This window comes from Macrotis lagotis, chromosome 6, assembly GCF_037893015.1.
Source record: "Macrotis lagotis isolate mMagLag1 chromosome 6, bilby.v1.9.chrom.fasta, whole genome shotgun sequence".
Taxonomy (NCBI): Eukaryota; Metazoa; Chordata; class Mammalia; order Peramelemorphia; family Peramelidae; genus Macrotis; species Macrotis lagotis.
In genome coordinates this window covers 42,370,197-42,388,662 of record NC_133663.1, presented here as the reverse complement: position 1 = coordinate 42,388,662, position 18,466 = coordinate 42,370,197, and the positions used below count along the sequence as shown (strand labels likewise).

Genomic DNA, 18,466 nt, shown 5'->3' with positions numbered 1-18,466 from the left:
CTTTCTTCCTGGGCATCCAGCTCTGACAAGAGGGAAAGGAGCCAGTGGTTCATTATCCCTTGGTGAGTGCAATGGAAAGAGTTAGAGCCAAGCTAACCCAAAAGTTCTAGCAATGGGGATCAAAACTCAAGGAGAAATTATTCAGAAGATCAAAGGTCTGGAGACGAGAAGTCAATAAAAGATGTCCTTCTTCCATGGCCTGAGTTATACTCAGGTGTTTGCTGCTAGTCCTGAAATGCGGGCAGGAAGATTGGGCTCAAGGGAAAAGAGAGAGAAGAAGGTACTGGGATTGTGGCAGGGCAAGGCCGGAGCAGAGGTAGGGAGATCCAGGCAGAGGGAAACACAAGGACAGGACCAAGAGTCTGCTTTCAGTTGGGGCCTTAAACAGAAGGGGAAGAGTTAATGAATTCAAAAGGCAGCTTCAACACTCTTCCATTCTCCCTCACCCAGCATTCCAGAGCTTGGTTCCTTCTCTTCCTCCCAGTGTGTGTGTTTGTGTGTGCACCCCTGGGTGCCTCATCAGGGCTGAAGACTCATATTCCCTTGCTCTTGATCTATCGGCTCCTAAATATCTGCTAATTCAAAGGGGCTGGGTAGACAGGATTCTGGAGAGTGTATGATTCAGTAATTAGATGAGCATATTAGGACCTATAGAAAAACCTGTGCCATAGAGTTAAACTCGCCCTTGGGAGAAATCCTTTAGGTATTTTGACACAGGCTCATAGAATTTAAAATTACAAGGGATCTCAGGGACCACCTAATCCAATATCCTTCTTTTAGAGATGAAGAAACTGAGACCCTGTCAGGTTAAAATATATGTTCAAGGTTAACACAAATAGCAAGTAGAAGAATCATCTATGTAGATTCATTAGGAAGATGGTTTACCTTCAGGGAGGCTGCAACATAAGACAAACAAAAATAGATCTTGCTCTGTTTCTGAGTAACTGCTTTCATCTGTTTTATTTCTTTAGAATTTTATTGATCCCTTTGATTTTTCTACTGGCTATTTCCATCTCTCTCTCCTTCACCTAGTTGAATCCTTCTTTGTAACAAAGCAACACCGTTAAGCAAAACATACCGATAAAGCCACCTCATCTGACAAACAACCTTCATGTACAACATTCTGCACCCTTGTTTCTCTACCTCTCCATGGAGGGAAAGGGGAGGAGTGTGCGCTTTTATCACCCATCATCCTCCAAGAGCAAGAGTGCAGAGCTCTGTTTGACACACATCCCTCAAGCCTTTACTTGTGTCTGTCATTATTATTATTTAAATTTCAGAGTGATCAAGCGTTCAGCCAGCACACAACCTGCTTCTCCGGATATTTTAAAAATTAACAACATGCATACATGCATGCGAAAGCCTATCTAATTTCCTTCTCTTCCCATTGGCACTTAACCATCCAGTAGATATAGTAAATGGCTGCTCCATTGGGACATATATCTCTTACAGGTTCAATTCCATAAAAATGAGGACTCTGAAGGCTTCTTCATTCATTCCCTGACCCAGAGTTTTCTAGTCCTGCAATGGCCTTCTTTCAGGATGATAACTGTGATTCTTCTGTCTCCAAAGAAGGGTGCACATGAAGTCAGGGTACTTTCTGGGAGAGGCATTCCTTGGAGGCTTTTTTGTCTTCTCAAAGTGTGCGAATGAACGGTGGTGTCACATAATCGATAGGAAAAACCCAGCTGTCACAGATCCTAAGCAACCCCTGGCTACAGAAATAATTTGAATTGGCATTTCAGAATCTGAAAATAACCTATGTGGGTGACTTGGGGTCCAGATGGAGCGATCCTGCAGTGGCTAAAGAATAACCTTAGTATCCAAGTGCCACACCGAGTACAAGCTATTCTCCCTCTTTACAGACGATCTATCTTCCTCTCCTACCCTAATATCCAGAGGTGTGCAGTCAGAGAAGAGGGAGACAGGGGAGTGGTTTTGTGTGTGTGTGTGTGTGTGTGTGTGTGTGTGTGTGTGTGTGTGTGTAGGGGGGTCTGAAGAAGGTTCATCTGGCCTTTTCAATTTACTTTGAAGTATCCTTTCAGTGGGTACTTTAATAATGGTATTAAATCCAAAACTCTCTCTTCAAATACTGGTCCAATTGACCCCTTGATTTCCAAGTTAGAAATCTGAATAAAGATCTGACCACTTCCAAATCCAGCTTTTGAAACTCTTATAAAGGGCCTCTGCAACATCCAGAATGTACAAATATCTCTCAGCACGAAGCCACTGAATTAAAAGCATTTTATCACAAGTAATACAAATATACAAAACGTTTTTGTCTGTCTCTGCCGGTCTCTGTCTCTCTTCTTCCCAATTCCTCCTTGCCATCTCCTACTTTAGGCCACCCTTCTCACTCACACCAAAAAAAGCAATAAAATCAAACTATTTGTCCCCTCTCCTCTTACAGCTTTTGCAGAAAAAAATTAGAGTTTCTGTATCTCCAGTTCTTAGAGCTTTTCTGTATCTCCAGCTCTTAGAGTTCTTTATCTTTTCAGTGCTTCCCTTCCTGAACAGTGGCCTAGCACCCCAGCCCCCCACTCCTTGGATTAACCTAATAAACTCATTTGAAGTGTTCAAATTTAAGAAGAACCCCAGAAGTGAATTTCATGACCTTGACAAACTGCAAATCACAGTAGACTAGTTTTAAAGTTAATCACTCACCTAAGAATTTGCTGACTGGTAAGAGGAAGGTCTCCTTTCCACAATGGTTTGAATATTATGGCTACCATATTCATTGTCTACCAGGCCTAGGCTAGTAAAAAAACAAAAAGGATTCAAGAGGGAGAAATTTCGTGTGGTAGACCAAGGGAGATAAAAGTCGGTTGATAACTTCAAAGAACGATTATCTTTCTCAAAACTAGGGGATTTATACTTGCCTTTTTACTGCCTTTACCTCCCAAGCTGTAGGCTGAATGGGAGAGTCATCATTTCAGATCATCCCTTTCCCCATCTATATCCAACAGTTGGGACAGTCAACATTTGGAAGAAAATGGCAGCTCTGTTTTTAGAACTAGTTTGGTGCTATTTTTCATCCAGTTTAGCAGATTTCCAAAGCTCCTTACCTCCACCTCCAAGCCAGGAAGAATTTTCCTTTTGGCCTCCCTATTCCTGGCTCCAAGTTTATCCACTTCTATAATTCATCAGATACTCCAAAGCTGCAAACTGACAATCAGAACATATGTAGTGCAGGAGAGGTGAAATCTCATCCAGGGAGAGAGTGGCTTCTTTCTGAAGGCACTCTTATTCCCAACCAGGGGGCCAGGAGTAATCAAGCTGTGATCTCCATCGAAGAGAGGAGAGATAACCACCTGACTCCAATAGCTCAGGCTTCAGTTCTTGGTTACTCGATAGGCGTGTGAACTGTGCTTATTTACCTGTATAGGCAGTCACCAGGCTCCCACCCCATGGCTGTACTGGACACACGAACAGCAATGAAATTCTTGCAAAAAGTCTTGTCTTTCTTGTTTTGTTTAGTTTTTAGAACAGAACAGAGAAGTCACTTTGTGCTTAATTTGTAAGCATAAACCCTAACAGGTCAGTTGGCTAAAGATTCGGGGGCTTTTCTTCTTTACAATATAGAGAATGCATCTACGATTTCTTTGCTCAAATAGATCAAATGTTCCCAAGGTCTGGCATTTTCTCTCTCTATGGAAGACTATATTCATGCATATATTTTGATGTACCTCATACACATACTGACATGACATAACTCTATGGTGGAATTACAATCCCCCAATCCCTAATGCACACATACACCACCATCATCATCCAAAAGGAAAATTTGCAGAAATGTTTGACTCTTGGGAATATGCTTTCATGTAAGCTATTAATGAAATGTTTCTCTTTTGTTACTTTTCCTCCGGTGAGAGGTCACCTGAGACGGGGTCCTATGGAATATTTAAGGCTCAGGGAAGGATTCTTCAGGTGGGGAGCATCTTCCAAATCCAAAGAGGCAAGGATTTGCCACCTTCCCATCCCCAACTTCTCCCTCCCTCCCTTGCCTTCTGGCCCTGCTTTTAATTTCACTGACGTGTCTAGGTTTCCATTTTCCTGTGTGTTTGCCAGCTTATTGTAGCGCCCTTGCGGAAGCATTTGTCTCCTCTGTCTCTGTCTGTCATTATACAAAGCGTTCTGAAGAGCTAATTTCCAAGCCTGGGAGTATACACTGACTACAAAAGTCATCACATTAGCATAACAAGCATAAAGTTCCAAGGTGGTAATTTGGTTATGGATCTGAAATCTTCCCCACTCCAGTCTTCCAGAAAAGGAGATTTAAAGTTTGGCTGAGGAGGGGGCACTTTCAGGGTTCCATCAAGGCATCTAGAAGGGCAGCATAGTTGCCTGTGGGTTTTTGGACTCTAGGCAATAGAAGTAGCAGTTTCAACAGCTGGGCTGGGTGGGTCATCTCTTCAAGATTCAAAATGTGAATACTTTAATCTTTCCTTTCTTCCTTCCTTTTTCTTCTTCCTTTCCTTTCCCTTTCCTTTTTTCCTTTCCCTTTCCCTTCTTTTTCCTTCCCCTCTTTTCTTTCTTTCTTTCTTTTCCTTTCCCTTCTTTCCTTTCTCTTTTCTTTCTTTCCCTTCCCTCCCCTTCCCTTCCCTTCCCTTCTTTCCTCCTTTCCCTTCTTTCCCTTTCCCCTCTTTTCTTTCCCTTCCCTCCCCTTCTTTCCTCCTTTCCCTTCTTTCCCTTTCTCCTCTTTTCTTTCTTTCTTTCTTTTCCTTTCTCTTTTCTTTCTTTCCCTCCCCTTCCTTTCCCCTTCTTTTTTCCCTTCCTTTCCCTCTTCTCTTCCCATCCAGGACCATCATCTTCTACTCTTCCACATAATGCTCTCTGTAACTAACTGGGAAGGGAATGCCTGAAGAAGCCCGAGGAATGTTCCAGGGCTAAGTTTTTGATTTGGGATAGGCAGTTGCTTAGGCTACTGGTTTTGGGAGGCTAGCAAAGACAATCACCTGGTCGGATCTTAGAAAAGCTGCATTAAACCTTCATTACCCTCAAGTTTTTCGGAATACTCATGCTGTACACCAGTGGGACTGGAGGAAGCTAGCTATTCCTTATTAATCCTGCTCAACTTGGAATGGAGAGAGGATTGGGAGAGATGGGGAACCAGTTCAGTCCTGCTATTGGGGGCCAGTTGTATCTCAGTGCCATCCCCAGCCCCGCCCCAGTGAAAGTCCAGTTTCAAAGGGAAGAGCTACCGGGGCACCTTAGAGGCTCCCAGGGTGGAGAGATGATTTCCTGTCCATTAAATGGAACAGGGGCAGTCTTAGATGTTGGACTGTTTGGGGGAGCACAATTTGAAGACTTGAGATGGCTAGGACACTTTCTGGGTTCTCCTTCCTGGGAAAAAAACAGCAATGGTTCAGGCAAGCATCCCAAAACCGGGAGGGGATGGGATGGAGTTGGGGGTGGGAAGGAGAGGAAGAAAACACAAGGAGATGGGAAATAGCTCTTAGGGGAAGTGTTAATCAACTTCTTAGACTACTGGAAAGGGCCAAATGAAGGAGAAGAAAACAGTCTAGTTTAGTTTAAGGTAGTATCACTTGGGAATTTTCTTCATTCTTTTCTTTATCTGTGTCTTCTTTGGTCAACAGATGGAAATTCACATCCCTCTTTACTCTCTGGCTCTGATGCTTCTCTCCCACTAGTTGGACATTTATTTTAATTATTTCACATATTCTCTTTGCCACCAATTAAGAATTTCCTCTCCTCTCCTCTTTTCTCTCTTTCTAACTGTCCCCTCCTATTACAATAGGCTTTGGATTTTCCCTTTATAATTCGAAATTTAATTCTCTTTACCCTGGTTGTTTCCCCCTTCCTAAATAGTTGGAGATAGTTTAGGAGCTTCTGGCACTTCACCTTTCAGCGACAGATGGCCATGGAACAAGCTGCCCATACCTGTTGGAGCTTTGCCTTGCTTTCCCTCTAATTTCCCCCATCCCATTCCGGTTTCTTTTTCTCTTTCTTCACTCTTTCTTCTAGGGAGAACCCTACCTTGCTTCAGAATAGTCCCCGAGTGACCCCATGGGTATTTTTTGGGGGGAAGACCCCTTTAGCATTCCAACACGGCCTACTTCCTTACCTAAAATGATGGTGAAGGGTCCATTCAGGCCCAGGGACCACACTGGAGCATTAATTAGGCTGATGAAATCCATAGAAATGTATGGATTCAGCATAATCGAGTTTCTGCTGCCCACTATAGTTAAGGAATACGTGAGCAGCTGGGAGAATAGGGAGTTCTGTTAGGGGGAAGTCATGCGTGTAATTGAGTATACTTAACATAAGCATTTTAATGATCAGTGATTAAAAGTGCGTCTACTTAAATTGTATATCCTCGGCAATTTGTCCAGATCCACTTTATAACATTCTCGCAGAAAAAGGTGAGGAGAAAAAATTATAAACATGCTCCTTTCCTCCCCCCCCCCCCCCATTCTGATCTCAGGACTGGAGTAGGAAGGAAGAGCTCAAAGGCAAGAAAGGTGGCCTTGTGTGAGGAAACAGCTACACCAGGCTGATGGTAATTAATCACTGTTTTGGCACCTTCTTCGCTCAGTTCATACAAACTATTAGGAGTATATAATAAGGGATTTTTTTCACCCGTAATTACTTATAATAATTAGATCACTTGAAAATCCTGTGTTTCTTTAAAGAAGCTTCTCCTGCTTGTTTGATATGGTGGGGTTCCCCCCTTTAAATTTTAAGGTCCTCTTAGAAGATATAAGCTGAGATCGGCTATGATGTACGGTAGCTCCCCAGAACTAGGCGAGTTGGAATGGACACAAAATCCTCCTCCAACCTGTTGGGGCTGCCTGCTCTCCAGTCCCTTGGCTGGGTGATGTTCAAGCCTGGGGAGAGAGAGAGGGAGAGTGGGAGGCCGGGAGATGGCAGTTCTGCCCCCAGGCAGGTGAAGCCTACAAAGGGGCAAGGAGCCGCTGGCATGCTATCGTGATGCCAGGGTCTGGGATGGGACCCAGAGTTCCCCCGCACTTAGTTAAATGTCTCCCTTCTTTCCCAGGCTGTTTGGGGGCAGGGGCATGGATGGACCCCGCCTCCTCCAGCCAGCAGTGAAATCAGACCAACTTTGTGTAGTAGCTAAAAAGCCCAGCAAAGAAATCTATTGGGGCTTTCCTCCCCACCCCCTCCCCACCTACACCAAGAGCCTCTAGCTAAAGAAGGGATCAGATCTAGCCCAAAGGACCCCGAATTGTGGGTGCGTTTGGGGGTACCTGTCAATGGGGCACCCTGTCCGAAGCAGCGCTAGCAGGGGCAGAATCACAGCCCAGGCCAATTGCATCCTAGTGCGAAGTGATTTGGGGGCTACCCTTACCTTTGTAACCAAGTGATATTTGAATCCAATAATCTCACTCCGATCCCGACTAAGGGAACCTAACGGTTTCGAAAGTTCAGAAGCTGCCTTGGACCCTTGGGGCCCAAGACAGACGAAGGGGGCGGGCAGGGAGTCACTAAAAGTTTACTGGGAGGAGTGAGCCGTTTTCCTATTTCAGAAAAAAAGAAAACGTTGTGAAGGGATCGCCACAGAAAGATTGCCCCTCCCCTTTTCCCAAGCCCACCGCAAAAGTCCCCCTTCCCCTCCCTCCAAGGGAAAGAAACCAGCGCTGGGGAACAGTGATCCCGTGCCCCCGGCGTCGGTTGAGGAGCTGTGCCAGGGCAGCCTGGGCAAGGGACGCCGGCGCTGTGAAAGCCTCTTTTTTTTCTTCTAGCTATGGTGGTACTTGGGGACTTATGCGGGCCATGGAGCAGGGAGATTTATAGGGTTTGGAAAGTAGGGCGAGCCAGATGGTAATAGCGTCATTAACACACCAACTTGGGGTGGGCAAGTGAAGCTTGAAATTGGAAGAGAGGCTGGGAAGAACAAAGGGTAAAAATGCTGCCCCCCTCCTACTGGTCGGAGGAGCATAGAGCCCCTTCTGGGGGGCTGCCCTGTCCGCCTTGAGCTACACCATAAACGAGGGCTTTCCTCTCCCCTGGGGAGACTGAGAAAGGCCAGAGCAAACTTTCTCCGAGGGCCTGCTCGCCTTTCATTTCGGGGTAACCCTTTGTCTCCTGAAGCCTTCCCAAAGGACTTGGCAGCCCAGGTCGCAGGGGGAATAGCAAAGTTTGGTTTAGGGAAACAAAGCCCTGCCAGGAGTAAGTTTGGCTAAAAGTTCACCCCCCCCCCCACTACACCCCGCTCTGCTCTCCAGATACTGTTTATAAGGAAGTAGCAAGAAGCTAGAGGTTAGGGGAGGGTGGGAGAGCCGGCAGAGGGAACACAACAACGACAACAATCATAATAACCGTTTATATCGTATAGAGAATGACGGTCTCATTGAGCTTCCCAACATCTCTGTGAAATAGGTACTATTACCTCTGTTTTACAGAAGAGGAAACAGGTTCAGAGAGGTAAAGGCCTTGACTTGTCATATTGCTAGCAAGTTTTCGAAGGAGGATTCAACCACATCCTTTCTTGACTCCAAGTCCGGGACAATCTCCATTACACCATGAACTGCGAAGTTTGGGCAGGTGGAACACAAACCATCACGTTTCCCCAACAAAGCTGCTTGTAGAAAGGTCAGGAATCATTGGGGGACAAACAAACCGTTTAATTTATAAGAATCACAACTCCTATTTATAATAAACAATCTCACCAACATCCATCTCTGGAGACAGCATGCCTTATAAATGTGTGTGTGTGTGTGTGTGTGTGTGTGTGTGTGTGTGTGTGAGAGAGAGAGAGAGAGAGAGAGAGAGAGAGAGAGAGAGAGAGAGATGGATTTATCTTTGGAACGAATCTTCCCCTTAAAGAAAGGAAAACATGGAGCTTGGCTCTTTTTGTGCAAAGTTTAGGGGTGTTAGTTGGGTTACAACTACCAAACCAACTTAGCAACCCAAATTTGCTGATGAGGTCTAATCTGGAATGGAACATTCCCCCCACCCCCTTCTTTTAAAATGTGCTGGGGATATTGAAAAGCCACAAGGACCGACCCTTCAAACGTTATTCAAAGAAAAACTGAGCCTGGCGGTTCGTCACAGGCAATTGTAAAGAGTTTCAAAGAGCCGATCAAACGGGCTGGGAAGTCATCTGCATTCGAGTCCTCCGGATGACAGAGTTACAACCCGCACCTGCAGGGTGTTTGCGAGCCCAGCCCCACGCCGAGCTACAAATCACCACTGGAATAAACCGCGGAGGCTTCTCCTCTGCTTCTAGAAAGAGGGACTCGGGAGGGTTCGCTTTGCTATTGAGCCACCTTGCAAAACAGGGAGGTTAGCAGGTTTTTCCTTCTTGGCTCCTAGAGCCAGGCGCTCCCCAGAGTTGGAGCCGTTAGGGTTTGAATGTAGAATTGGGCAGGCAGTAAGGAGGGGACCAGGGGTTTGTTTCTTTTCCCCGATATCCTCAGCCTGCGTCAGACTGTTATCATCATCTACCGGACTGTTAGCTGTCTCCATGGGACTCAAAATCAAAAACCAAAACAACAACAAAACACAAAAAAGCCTTGTTCTTCTAGTGTCTTTTCTACTTGAGGGGAAGACTCACTTCCAGGAAGCCTGGATACCTCTCTCTCTCTCTCTCTCTCTCTCTCTCTCTCTCTCTCTCTCTCTCTCTCTCTCTCTCTCTCTCTCTCACACACACACACACACACACACACACATACAGACGCCTACATAAATACATGCAAACACTTTTTTGGCGGAGTTAAAACTACCCACATACATGGACCCGCATCTGAACTGTTTGGTTTCGTTTTCGTGGAGCGCATGAACATGGATGGATTCTGGAATGTTAGTGTTTGGCTTACTTGATCGTCCTCTTTTGCCTCCTTTTTTCTCAGATGGAACAGAAAAGAGAATCTCTTCAGAGAAGAGATCGGCCATCGAAAGAGGGGGAATGTTCAAAAGAAAAAAGAAGAGAAAGAAAGGAGGGAGAGATGGGGAGACAAAGAGTAAAGTTTGTCTAAGTGTTGCATGAGTGTCTGGAAGACCATAGAAATACAAGCATAGGAGACTGACCCATAAAAAAAGCATTAGTTAGTGCCTTTGGATCTGTGGATGCTGCCAAGATCAACATTTGGAGCAAACAGATCAAAAGAACCATTTTCTGCTCTCCCCCCACCCACCCAGGAAGGTTTCTCCACGCAGAGTTGATGTACTCGTTGGAACCTCAATGTTGGAAGGGCTAGAGAGTCTCAGCACCAACTTCCAGAGGCGCAAAAATGGAAATTAACTCATGAAAGGGGCGTGGTCATGACAAGCCCCTCCCCCTTCTCCCTTCTTTTCTTCTTTTCCTTCAATTCTTACTCTTTCTGTGACATTCTAAATGTGAGAAACCAAGTGATGGACGAAGTAGAGGCCGGGGTCAGCCGGCTCAGATTAAAAGATAGGAGAGCTAGGGTCTAATTTGCTCCAAGGCCTCCACTCAGGGTTCTTAACCCTTCCGGGCTCCTATGGGGTAACAGCTGCCGGGACTGGTCCCATGAAACTTTCAGATCCTCTGGAGATTTAAGATTCTCCAGGGACCAAGCGAGGCACAATCTGAGACTCTAGTGGTCAATGTTTTTTGTACAATTCAGAAGCACAAAATCCCATCGCAGATGGAAGGCTTGTGATCAAGGTTCTGAATGGGATCTTCCCTACTTTTCTTATGAGGGTGAAAGAGCAGACAGGTCTTTCAGAGTAAGAGCAAAGAGACTTCGAATTGGGAAGAGTTATACATTTCCCTGGAAATGCAGTAACAGAACTACAAAGAAAGAAGGCAAATGGACCTCGGTTTGCCTTATAAAATAGAACAGTGTGTATCTGAGCCCTCCGGTCTCCTCCTGCTCTCAAATTGAGGGAACCGCACTTGGAAAAAAAAAAGTTATGTGGGCTAGTAAAAATATGAATGCTTTAACTGGGACATAAAGGTTTTTTAATCCTAATCAGAGTATCAAACTCACATTTAGTCTGTTGGGAAACTGTGGCTTTCTTCCATACTAGGATTCTAAAGGTCGATCTCCTATTCCTGATGAGTCAACAAGAGTATCAAAACGAAATTTAACAAATTTCTTTTAATTTGTAACAAATTGGGATCCCAGCCAGGGTAAGGATGCTTTCACCTTGGAGCAGAGTTTTTAAAATTTTGTTTTCTGTTGAAAATTTCAGATTGGAAAATCCTTTCTGGACCCTGGAGGGTGGAGGCCACCCAAAATAAAAACCAAAGTACTCACTCCCACCTAAACACTCAAAACGCAGGAAAGGGGGACAGGGCGAGAGGAAAGGGAAGACAATTCTTGGGCCCATGATCGGCATTTCTTCTAGTCCCCCCCCACCACCACCACACACACACACACACACACACACACACACACACACACACACCCTCCCCTTTCCTGCGTTAGAATTCAGTCCAGGCCCCTTCAGCTCCCGCAGAGGGAGGGCGCGCTGGGAAGCAGGAGCCAGTCAAAGCGCGCATTGTCTAAGTCTCTGGGGAAAGCCAACAAGAGCAGGCGGAAGAATAACACTGTCCCCAACTCTTACAGATGAAAGTTTTCTAAATAAATCCTTTCCCTCGAATAATACTTTTAGGGGAAGGGGTTCCGCTATCTCCTCCTCCTCCTCCCTACTTTTACTCTCTTAGAAAGAGATGTATGGGAGATTTACAAGAAGGGAAAGTGAACAATTTTGTAGGGAAAGTGAACAATTTTGCTTACAAAATTAATACAAATAGCAAAATGAGGATGGAGAAGAAGGGATTATGTGTCTTTAAAATCCATCCAGACATTGCATCTGCCTCAATGACAGGCTATAACATAAGGGGATGGGCGTCAGTAGTGACAGGGCCACTATATTCACACCTCTTGTTTATCTTAGAAATGAGGTGGAGAGCGCAGTTTGTTGGGAAGTTTCTCCTTCTTTTGGTCAGGTCATTTAAGTATAATGAAAAGAAATAGCGAAAACCAGAATAAAAACCCACCTCTAAACCCCTAAACTATAGAAGAACCCCGTAAGGGTGGGACAGGAATACTAAAAGATGATCAGAAACGTCAGGAAAGAATTTGGGAAATCCTAAGACTCTGTGACTTTGGAGGGCAGGCAATCCTGAGAGATAGGGCCGTTAGCATTGGTGAGTGGAGAATAAATTTCTTCACCGGGTCTTGGTCCTTCCCTTTTCACCTGCCTATGGATCCAGAGGGGAACCCTCTCTCCTTCCAGTCTCCTGTGTCTGCAGGGGTCTTAGGGCTGATTGAGTCTGCTCCCCCACCTCACCCATTTGCAAGAGAAAGCCTCTTGTAAAACTTGCAAAACTCTGGCAGCCCCCTCCGAGGGGCAGCCGGGGATAGGCGGGCATGCACATATTCCTAAACCTGGAGCTGAGGATGGGGGGGGGGGGTGGAGGGGAAACGGAGGAGGGATCACTTAAAATGTTAAAAGGAGAAAGAAAAGAACAAGAAATAAAAGAAAAGAGAGAGGAAAATCTTCCAGATTTACTTCATGGTGTGCTGTAACAGGGGAATAAACGAAAAAGAAAAAGTTCAGGCTTCCTGCGTGATGCTAGCTGCCCCATTTGGTTTGCGAAGTTTCATAAGCCGAAGTGTTCATAAAGAGAAGAGTCCAGTGGAGCAAGTCAGGGAAAGGGATGTGTTTGCTCCTGGAAGGCTTAGGCTGTTGCTAGGATCTAGAAGAAACAGAAAGACGCAAAACAAAAAGGGAAGAAGAAAAAAAATGGGAGAAGAGAAAGAAAATAGTAAGGAAAGAAAGAAGGAAAAAAGGAAAAGAAAGAAGATAAAGGGAGAAAGAAAGGAAAGGAAGACAGGAAAAAGAAAAAGAGTAAGAAAGAAAGAAAGAAAGAGAAGCAAGAAAGAACACCTATCCTCCAATGAAATCCTCCAGTTGTGTGTCTTTCTGAACATGAACTCGATGGATGGTTATGACAGAGTTACAGTGTCTCGGATCCAGTGTGCCTACTGCTGACTGTTTTTCAGTGTCTGTGACTGTGTGACAGTGTAGTGTGACTTTACTTTGTGTGGCTATTGTTTCTTTAGGAATTCTAGGAGTGCCTGCACACTCTGTGTGTGTGTGTGTGTGTGTGTGTGTGTGTGTGTGTGTCTGTGACTATACATGTGTGAATGTTCAGAACTGTCTGTACTGGGGGAGGGGGCCGGGCCCACATCTGTTAGAAGGTCCATCTTGGAGTTGCTCACTTACGGGAGCCAGCTTATGAAATCCCCACAATTAGACCGGCATTGTTCTTCCTCCACAACACTGCCGAGAAAGAAAAGGTCTTCTCGGTCGGGGCCAATCCAACGAAGCGTTTGACGTTATTAAATAATAAAGCGATTGTGATTTACATTGTTGCGCGGAAAAAAGGGCCAATTACCCACTGTTATGTTGCCATAAAGATCATATTAACTCGAATTAGTAATCCAACAATATGTGAGCGTTTAAAAAAAAGGGGGGGGGAGCAGGGACCGGGGGAGCTGGAGCGCGCGAGGGAGCGAGGGCAGCCCCAGCGGTTCCTGCGCTTGTCCAGGAGGGGCGAGCCCCGAGGGTTCTGGGAGAAAGCAAAGAGGAGAGGAGGTTGGAAGAAGCTGGGATCCACCACCCGCTCCGAGGTGCAAGCTTCTCAAAGAATCCAGAGCCAGGGAAACCTTTTATTCGTCCTCTCCTGCCTTCGGGTAGTTCTTTACCAAAGACTCTTCCCTGGGCTAGCCCAGTAGCCTTCTAGTAAGGGAGAGCGCCCCACTATTACCAAAGACTCTTCCCTGGGCTAGCCCAGTAGCCTTCTAGTAAGGGAGAGCGCCCCACTATTACCAAAGACTCTTCCCTGGGCTAGCCCAGTAGCCTTCTAGTAAGGGAGAGCGCCCCACTACTGCCTCTCCTCAGCCCAGGATGTGGATGTGCGACTGAATTGCTGTGCGTTTTTACTTCACTCGGGCTCCAAGGCTTGAAGCCTAACACCGGGGCTGCTGAAGGCTGCATGCTAACATCCCAGCGTAATTCTCATCTTCTCTAATCAAATCATATTCATTCTCATTTCCTTCTCTCTCTCTCGGTTATTAGGTTTATAACTCTTGGCCCACTTAAATTTGTGCAACCAACCAAGGAAATCTAAATAGGTTGGGGCTGCCTCAGGAGTCCCGACCCAGGGCTTTGCTAAGGAGGATTACTGATGGGTGTGTACAGTCAGAGGATGCGGAGGCTGGGCTATCAGGTAGCAGGGCAGAGTGGGCTGGAAGAGGGGAGGGAGGAGGGAAATGGGACGCCAGGGGTCAGGGACAAGGTGGGGAGAGTCTTACTGATCCGCAGGGCAAGAGGTGAGGAGAGAGCATTTGCGAATCTTGGTGAAGTGTGGCTCAGACCCCCACCCCGCCCCGCCCCATCCTGTGCATTCCGCAGTCGGGAAAGGAGGCGGGTTGACTACCGTTAAGCTCCAAGGAGAGCGGGGGTCCCTTTCCAGCCCCAGCTGGAAAGAAACCTGGGTCCTACGGTCAGAAGACTTACAGTCACATCAAGGGCCCAAATCGAGTCAGAGCCCAGATCCTACGAAAACTCCAGACGCTTTCATTATTAGAACAAAACAAAACTGCTACTGAATATGGTCCTTTGTGAGCCTTCTGTCCTCTGTCCCCTCTTTCCTACTGTAAAGAATCCCAACTTGGCTCCCAGCCCCCAAAGGGCAGAGATCCCCTGGGTGGGGGTGGGGTGGGGTGGGTTCAGCTCAGAGCAGCTGACGAGCCACCAGGCGCTTACCCGAACAGTAATCGCTGGGCCTGCCAGCGCCCCCCCACCCCCCCTCAGTTTAACGGTATTCAGGCAAATAATGGTTTCACTCAGGGGCCTCAGAAGTTGATGCTGTTTGTTACCATATAGAAAAACTTCTACGGTTACATGAGTTTTCATAAGCAAACACAGAGCCATTTTCCTCGGCGCGATGCATCAGCAAATTTAGGGGAAGGGGGAATAATCTACTGCTCACAGGAGCAGCAAGGGGGAAGGCCGGGCAGGCCGGGTGAGGGGCTGGGGTAGTCTCGGGGTCCCAGGGGGGAGGGGGCAGGCGCTCCCGGACCCAGCCCCACGTCCCTCCTCCTCCCTTTCCTGGCTAAATAGTTCCTTTGGAGGGCAATCAGGGCAGCAGGGTGGGGAAGAGGAAGGGGGGAAAGAAAGAGGGATAACTCAACCAGAACATTCCAGCCAGAAGGAGGAAGGAGCTTCCCTGCCTCGTGGAATAATCTTGAGTTAAAAATCCGAGTAATCAAGTGGAACAGCGGCGGGCCCTTCGAAGCTCCCAATTGGAAAATGCGTCTGTCTTCCTAAGGAGGCTGCAGCCCACGCAGCCGCCCGGGAGGTGGGGGGGGGGGGACTGGCAAGGGTTGGCAAACTTGGCGTCCTTCCTGCTCCACCAGCCATCAGCCTAGGGGCTTAAAAACCGGCTGATGCCCCCTCTCCAGTAATAACTAATTCCAAAGGGGAGAGGATTCCACTCTACAAGATTACTGTGTGTCCATGGACCAGATTAACCCACTCCTCAGGAGGAGTAAAATCGAAGAGCAAGTCTCCAATGAGAACAAGAGCAAAAAAGTGAACACGTTCCCTCCCCTCCCCCCATAAAATTCTGATACAAATAACAACCCCGGTCCGAAGTCAAATGAGACAATGTCTTTAGAGAGCTTTGCAAACCCTAAATGGGTACAGAAATATCAAGGATTCTCATGTTGTTTCCTGATCTGCCCTTCCCCAGAGGTTGGAAAATTCACATGAACTAACAGATTTCAATCGCCTTGCACATTGGAAAATGCTACTGAAAGGTCATTTTGCCTGTCATTTGCGGTTTCTGACTTTCAAGGATCCACGGGCTTCGGAGAGACTGCTTTGGAAACTTCACTGCACCTTAGAAACGGCGGGATTCACCGCTATTATGTGCAGATACGCCGTCTTACAAATGTTCTGCAGGCTTTGGAGGTTCAAAACTTGCAGAATGCAAAAGACTCTGCAGCTTCTAGGTCGTCGTCTCCGTTGTTGTTATTTATAGTTTCTGACTTGCAGCTTTGACTGGTTCAAGGCTGCTGTGACTCAGGGGATGGGGGTGGGGGGGAGGAGGAAAAGATGCCGCCATCCACTCTCCGTGTCTCCCCGGTACGTATGGATATCTTCATGCGCACACATGGAGATCCAACCGGCGGGACTACAAGAAGCCGGTCCCATCCATCCCGGGCCGAGTAAACACTCAGAACATTTTGAGGATGGCCAGGACAGCTCCGAAAGGCTCATTAAAGACCCTAACGAGAAAGGGCTCTATGACCACTTTGTGAACTCTGAACGATGGAGGGGGGGGGAAGCAAGGCTGCAATGGAAGGGGGGAAGCAAGGCTGCGAGTGTGAGTCGCTGCCACGCTGGCTGGCAGTGTGTGGTCTATTGTAGAGAATGGGGCTTTTCTGAGTGAACAGAGAGAGCGTCCCCCCCCCCTCCCCTTCCCCATTTCTACTGCACCTGCACTGGATCAGGGAGTTCCTGCCATTCACATCGCAGATTGTTCAAATAGAAGACGTCTCTGACAGCGCTCAATTCATTACATTTCTTCCTGCTTTTCACACCAACACACACACACAAATGAGTATTGCTAGTCAGTGACAGAAAAAAAAAATCTTACAATACTTGATATTTGCAACTCGTTTTGGAGCTCATCTCCGTAATCTTAGAATCCTTCCTCTTAAGTCTCTTGGCACTTTGCACTCCTAGGAAAAGGGGTAACGTTAAGGATCCCTCCAATGAGCCCCAGGAGTTGCAGGCAATCACACAGTTAGAGGGCTCAGGCTGAAGTTGAGATGTGGAAGGGCGCAAGGATGTGGGGGAGCACCTGATTTATGCCATCTTCGGTGCAGGCTTGAAGGACATTCATAATCCCTGTTAGCTTCCTACTAAGGAAGCAGTTTGCTAATGGGGTGGAGGAGGGAGGAGGGACAGCTCTTGGGCTGAAGTGTTATTGAAACATTTAAAACAATTTCCTCACAATTATGGCAGGCCCCATATGTTCCTGGGTGATTTTTGCCATCTTGGATTCCAGGATGTCTGGGCACCCATTTAAAAAAATGAAAAGGGGCTGGAGTGTTTTGGGGGGGGGGAATAGTTGATGAGCCAGTGCACCCAGCTTGACTGGAGTTAAGATAAACAAAGTCCCCTAGGGAAACTGGTCTCTTAAGGATGCTGCTATTTCCCTGGGAGGAGGAGGGGGAGGAGAAAGGGGGAAGCTAGAGAAGGGAAGGGAAAAACTTGCCCTGGGATTTTGCAGTCTCAATAAAACAGAAGCCTTACATAATAAGCCCAGCTTTGAGTCTTTGACTGTGATACTCCAACCGACCTGTGTGTGAACCCCTGGCAACAGAACTGCATGCAGAATGAAGCCCTCGCACCCACGTTCACACCGCATCATTACCAATTCTGCTGTCTCTAAGTTCTCAGAGGACAGGGCAGAGATTTCGAGAGCCTTCTCAGTATACTCTGAATTCAAAACACTTTAAACTGATTTCTTGATAAAGAAAACGAAAAAGGTAGGGATCATAAAGTTTGTGTGATCTCCCCATTACATTTTCCCAGTTCTCTCTCCCCCTTCCTGATTTACCTCTTGCCAAAAATATTTCAATTGCTACCTAACCAGAATTGATTCTGAGGTTTAATTAAATGGCTTCTCTCTCTCTCTCTCTCTCTCTCACACACACACACACACACACACACAGAGCCAAGGCTCTCAAACACTAATTTTCCTTTCAGGAAAAGACAATCATTTAAAAAGTTTCAGAAAATGTGTGTGTGTGTGTGTGGGGGGGGAGAATGAGGTGTGTGGAGGGGCAGCGCAGAGATCCACCAGGCAGCCTCAAATCCAACACAAACTAAGCCTTTAGGACTTCGGGAACTCCACCATTGGAGAGCCAGTCCTTACAGCCACCTCCCCAAAACCCACAGCAGACACAACAGTGTTTTTCTGTTCTTAAAGAATTTCCTCTTTACACCCCCCCCCCATTTGTGGGGCGTCTCCAAACAAAGCAGACGTAAACAAAAACATAAAGCCACCCAAACAGAGCCCATGACAAATTTCAAATGCACCCAAGACGACGTGGATCGGGGCAGTTTGGAAGAGAGGAGCCGCGGTTGCCTCAGTTTCTCGGTGGGTACAGGTGAGTGCGAGTGTGCGTTGCCACTGGGTCCTGGGTCTCCTCGGCCGGGGGTGGGGGCTGCGGGGGAGGGGGCAGAGCTGTGGCAGTGAGGCCACCACTGACTTTCCCAGGCAGCCAGGTCTGTTTCGTTGTTGTGTTAGCTAAAATTAAGAATTCCATAACTCGCTGGCCGCCGTCAAGCCGCGCCAGTGACGTCACGGGCGGGGGGGTGGTGGGGGAAGCTGGGGCTGTGCTGGGCCTGGCCGCCCGCGATAAGGGCCTTCTGCCCGAATTCGCCTAGGCTCCTTTTAATGCGTTCATTATTTCTCGGGCTTGGG

The 18,466-nt window shown here is 47.0% G+C and overlaps 2 long non-coding RNA genes across 8 annotated transcripts in view; one reads left to right on the top strand and one right to left on the bottom strand.

The window, feature by feature from the left end:
• The window catches only part of LOC141490761 (uncharacterized), a 733,557-nt gene that overhangs the window by 18,304 nt on the left and 696,787 nt on the right, over positions 1–18,466 (bottom strand). The window contains exon 1 of one of the 7 annotated variants that reach the window (XR_012469332.1): positions 16,468–16,970. The exons of the other annotated variants lie outside the window; for them this stretch is intronic. This is a non-coding gene — a long non-coding RNA (uncharacterized LOC141490761). Of the gene's footprint in view, positions 1–16,467; positions 16,971–18,466 lie in introns of those variants that run through there. 7 annotated transcript variants of the gene reach the window in all.
• On the top strand, positions 7,590–10,107 carry LOC141491624 (uncharacterized). Its single transcript, XR_012469672.1, has 3 exons — positions 7,590–7,732; positions 8,385–8,574; positions 9,834–10,107. It is a non-coding gene; the product is annotated as an uncharacterized LOC141491624 (long non-coding RNA).